This window comes from Fukomys damarensis, unplaced genomic scaffold, assembly GCF_012274545.1.
Source record: "Fukomys damarensis isolate Sample0158 unplaced genomic scaffold, DMR_v1.0_HiC HiC_scaffold_14, whole genome shotgun sequence".
NCBI classification, from domain to species: Eukaryota; Metazoa; Chordata; class Mammalia; order Rodentia; family Bathyergidae; genus Fukomys; species Fukomys damarensis.
Genome location: NW_022900926.1, coordinates 73,353,191 through 73,358,157, shown reverse-complemented (window position 1 = coordinate 73,358,157; position 4,967 = coordinate 73,353,191). Strand labels below are relative to the sequence as shown.

General features: G+C 39.9%; 1 pseudogene; it reads left to right on the top strand.

The window, feature by feature from the left end:
- The first annotated feature begins 2,744 nt into the window (after nucleotides 1–2,744).
- LOC109118382 lies at nucleotides 2,745–4,350 on the top strand (annotated as a pseudogene).
- The last annotated feature ends 617 nt before the right edge of the window (nucleotides 4,351–4,967 follow it).

Sequence of the window (4,967 nt, the reverse complement as noted above, 5' to 3'; positions counted from 1 at the left end):
ACCTCGTAGGGAAATTCGGACAGTGAAAAGCAGCCAGATATACTGGAATAATCATACACATGTACACACAAAGCTTGGAAAAGACATCCCCAGAAAGACTTGAGAAGTTCCAGAACTTCTAGCCAGGTTGATTGATAGAGGGCTGCCCCTGCACAAAGCCATTCTGTAAAGAGTGGGAAAGGTGGCTGTCTTACCAAATGTCCAAATTTCAACAAAATATCACAACGCATACAAAGAAATAGAAAATGATTTCAATCAGAGAAACAAACCCTTTAGAAATTCAGATCTCTGAATCGCCTGACAATTGAAAACAACTATCTAAAAGTTGATTACTGAGCTAAAAAAAAAAAAAAAACAGACAACTAAATGAAATTGGGAAAGCAGTGCATGAACAAAATGAGAATATAAAAGAAGCAAATTCTGGAACTGAAAAGTAACAAAATTTACAAGAAAAGTTAGCAGTTTTCATCAGACAGAAAAAAAGACCAATGAATTTGGAAACATTACTTGCTATAAAATCAGAGAAAAAGAGGAAAAGTAGAGACTAAAGGAAGTCTTAGAAGAGGGAGAGGAGCAGAGAGCTTATTTTTTTAAAAATACCATCTAGTCTTCAAATACTCCACACCAAATTTGAAGAAAGAAATGGGTGTAGTAACTCAAAAAGATTGATAAATGAGGATAAAGCCAGAAACCCCTACGAAGACATTAACTATTGAAAGTCACAATCCTAAAAGCATCAAGAGAAAAGCAGTTTTCATCACTTACAAGGGAGCACTATAACATTACCAGCTTTTCCAGCAGGAATCTAGTAGGGCAGAAAGCAGAGAAAATATTTTCAAAGTGCCAAAAGAAAGAAACTCAACAAGAATACAATGTGTAGCAAAATAGTCCTTTAAAGAAAAAGCAGCTGGGTGTGGTGGTGCACACCTGTTATCTCAGCACTCAGGAGGCTGAGGCAGGAGGGTTGGGGTAAGTTCAAGACCAGCTTGGGTTACATAGTGAGTTTCAGGGCTGTCTGAACTACATAGTGAGACCCTGTTTCAAAAAAAGAAACAAAAAACGCAAAAATGAAGGAAAAAATCAGGACTATCTCAGCAAATTTAATGCTAAGGGAATACATTATGATTATTAGACTAGCCCTACAAGAAATGCCAAAAGGAATCCTTTATATTGAAGAAAAAGGACACTCCAGAGTAATGCAAAGCCATGTGAAAATATACAATGTCTTGTATAAACAAATACAGAAACGAATTATAATTTTGGTAATTACACTCACTTTTAATTTTTTATTTTTGAGACAGGGTCTCACTTTGTAGCCTAGGGTGGCCTCAAACTCCCAGCAATCCTCCTGCCTCAGACTCCCACCCAAGTTCTGGGATCACAGATGTGCACCAACATGCCAGGCCACTTTTAATTCTTGTATAGAATTTGTGTGTGTGTGTGTGTGTTTTTGTTTTGGAGGCAGGTGCTCACTATGTAGTTGAGATTAACCTGGAACTCACTATGTAGCCCAGGCTGGTCTCAAACTCACAGCGATCCTCCTGCCTCAGCCTCCTGAGTGCTGGGATTACAGGCATGCGCTGGGATTACAGGCATGCGCCATTTCTTGTATAGAATTTAAATTTTAAAAAAACATTTAAATAACTGTCAATCTCTACTAATGAGTACCTAATCTATAAAGAGATAATATGTAAATTGAGATGTAGCAGAGCTGTTGAGTAGTTTTTTGTTGTTGTTGTTTTTTTTTTGGTACCAGGGATTGAACTCGGGTCCTTGCGCTTGCAAGGCAGACCACTGAACCACTGAGCTAAATCCCAAGGAGTTTTTGTCTATGGTTAAAATTTTAAGTAGACTGTCATAACATTAAAAATGTTTTATATAATTCCCCATGGTAACCACAAAGAAACTATTTCTAGAATATATAAAGAAGGAAATAAAAAGGGAACCAAGCATATTACTAAAATTTTTTTTGATGAAACAAAGGCAGTAAGCAAATGAGACACAAAAGACTATAAGTCAGAAAATAACAAAACAATAAGTTCTTTCCTATCAGTAACTGTATCAAATGTAAATGTTAAGCTCACCAATCAAAAGACATACAATGGTTGAATGGATTTTTTAATTTGTTTTTGGTGGTCCTGGGGATTGTACCTGGAGTCTTTGCACTGAAACATATCCCCAATCCTTTCAAGACAGTTTTTGCTAAGTTACTAAATTGCCAGGTTGGGCTCAAAATTTTGATCCTCCTGCCTCAGCCTCCCAATTCACTGGGATTTCAAGAATGTGCCACCATATGTGAGAGAATGCAATACTGATTATGCCCCCAAAGCAGGCTGTAAAGAGTTAACGCCACAATTGGCTGTTTTTGAGAAGTGAGTCCAGCTGAAAGCCACCTGTCAAGGTCAATGTAACTTGCACCCAAATTCCATTCCCATACTTAAACCCTCTTACTAGAAGTACAATGTTCTAATTATAACCATATATTTTATTTATTCTGTTCCTAATTTGACAATGCTTTGTTTTGTCCTTTATGCGTCTTCTTTACATTAGTTTCCATAGAAGCCCCACAATTGCACTTCCTCTTATGTATTTCTGCCATTGTATGCCGCTTATATGTACCCTAATTGATTAATAAAAATCAGTGGCACCACCTGCCTTGCAAGCACAAGGACCCGAGTTCAATACCCAGTGCCCAAAAAAAAAAAAAAAAAAGAAAAAAAAATCAGTGGCTTGGGCTGGCCATCTGTTAGTTGTACCAGCATTGGTAGTCCTCACATCCTGCTTCTTGTCTTAGTTCTGTATTTTAGGTTTTTTTCTTCAGGTCTGCATCATATATGGGGCAGAAAACTGGAACTTAACTGCAGAGATCTTCAGTAACCACACCTGGCCTGAATGGATATTTTTTTAAAGATTCACCTACAATTTGTTTACAAGAGGTTCACTTTAGGTCTAAGGACATACATAGGCTAATGTTCCATGCAAATAATAACCAAAGAGAGCAAAACTAACTATAGTTATATTATAGTTATATTATTAAAAGTTAAAAAACATTATAAGAACCAAAGGACTCATATCGTTATATAATGATAAAAGGGCAATCAACCAGTAAGGTATAGCAATTATAAATATATATGCACCAAATATCAGAGTTCCTAAATGTATGAAGCAAACATTGGAACTGAAGAGAGAAAGAGACAGTAAGTAATACTGTAGTAGGTAAGTAATACAGAAGGCTTCAATTTCCCTCTTTCAATAATGGATAGAATAATAAGAGAAAGCAATAAAGAAACATGTGACTTGTACACCACTGTAGACCAGGTGGGCCTAACATACATAGAATACTCTATCCACTGACAACGAAATATCCGGTCTTCTCTAGTGTACATGGAACATTCTAAAAGTCTGACTAAGCTAGGCCACAAGTCTGATTACAGTGGGATAAAAGGAGGTCAATAGCAGAGGGGTAACTGGAAAATACATCAATATGTAGAAAGCACACACACTGGTAAACAATAGGCTTCTTCCTCGGGAAAACATCAATGGTAGATGACACTGGTGCAACAGGAGAGCCTGGAGCTGTGGGGGCTCAGGCATGGGGGCTGCAGTGGCTTTCTCAAAGAGTTCGGCAGTGGCCTTTGAGGTCACAGGCATGGCAGAGAGCAGGGCCAAGGCCACATGGCTTGGAGCGGCAATGCCAAGCACACTGAGTCCCTGAAAGAGACTTATCTCTTCTCCCTGCCCATTAAGGAGTCATATTACTGCTTTTTTCCTGGGAACATCCCTCAAGAATATAGCTGTGAAGATCATGCCCATGCAGAAGCAAATTTGTGCTGGCCAGTGGACCAGGTTCAAGGCATTTATTACCACTGAGGACTATAACAATTGTGTTGTTCTGAGTGTAAAGTGCTCCAAGGAAGTAGCCACAGCCATCTGAGGGGCCGTCATTCTGGCCAAGCTCTCCATTTTCCCCATGCAGAGAGGCTACTGGGGGAATAAGATCAGCAAGCCCCACACTGTCCCTTGCAAGGTGATGGGGCCGCTGTGGCTCTGTGTTGGCGCATCTGATCCCTGCCCCCAGAGGCATTGGCATCTTCTCAGCTCCTGTGCCTAAGAAGCTATGATGATGGCTGCGCTGATGACTGCTGCACCTCTGCCAGGGGCTGCACTGCCACTTTGGGCATCTTTGCCAAGGTCGCCTTTGGTGCCATCTCCAAGATCTACAGCCACCTGACACCGACCTCTGGAAAGAGACTTTGTTCACCAAGTCTCCCTACCAGGAATCCACTGACCATCTTGTAAAAACCCACGTTAGACTCTGTCCAGAGGGCTCATGCTCCAGCAACAACATAGGGTTTTGTTTTTTTTTTTAATACCAGAAAAAAAAAAGTGAACAAAATATGTCAAAAATGGATCAAAAAATCACAAGAAATTAGGAAATAACTCCAAACAAAAGAAAATGAACATATGCCATACCAAAACTTACTGGATGTAGTAAAAGCAATGCTATATTAGTTGGCTTTCCTGTCACTGGGACAAACTACCCAATACCCACAACTTAGAGTGGGAAAAGTTTAATTTGGCTGGTGGTTTTGGGGTTTCAGTCCATGGTCAGCTGGCTGCAAGGCAGAAAGAGCATGGTAGAAGGGTACAGTAGAGGAGAGCTGCTCAATTCATGGCAGCCAGGAAGCAGAGAGCAAAGGAAGGAGCCAGGACAAGAATATTCTCTTCTAGGTCACATCCCCAGTTACTCACATCCAACCAGACCCAGCCTCCGAGTTCAGCCTTAAACTCATGCACTTGTGAGTACAGCGCCCCCATCATCCAATCACCTTCCAAACTCCAAGCCTGAATACATGAGACTTTGGGAGGAGAAGAAAGATTCAGCTATCAAAGCTTTCAGTAAAAAGGAAGAGCTCGAACCAATAATCTAACTGCATTCCTTAAGGAAGTTAAGAAAAACAAATTAA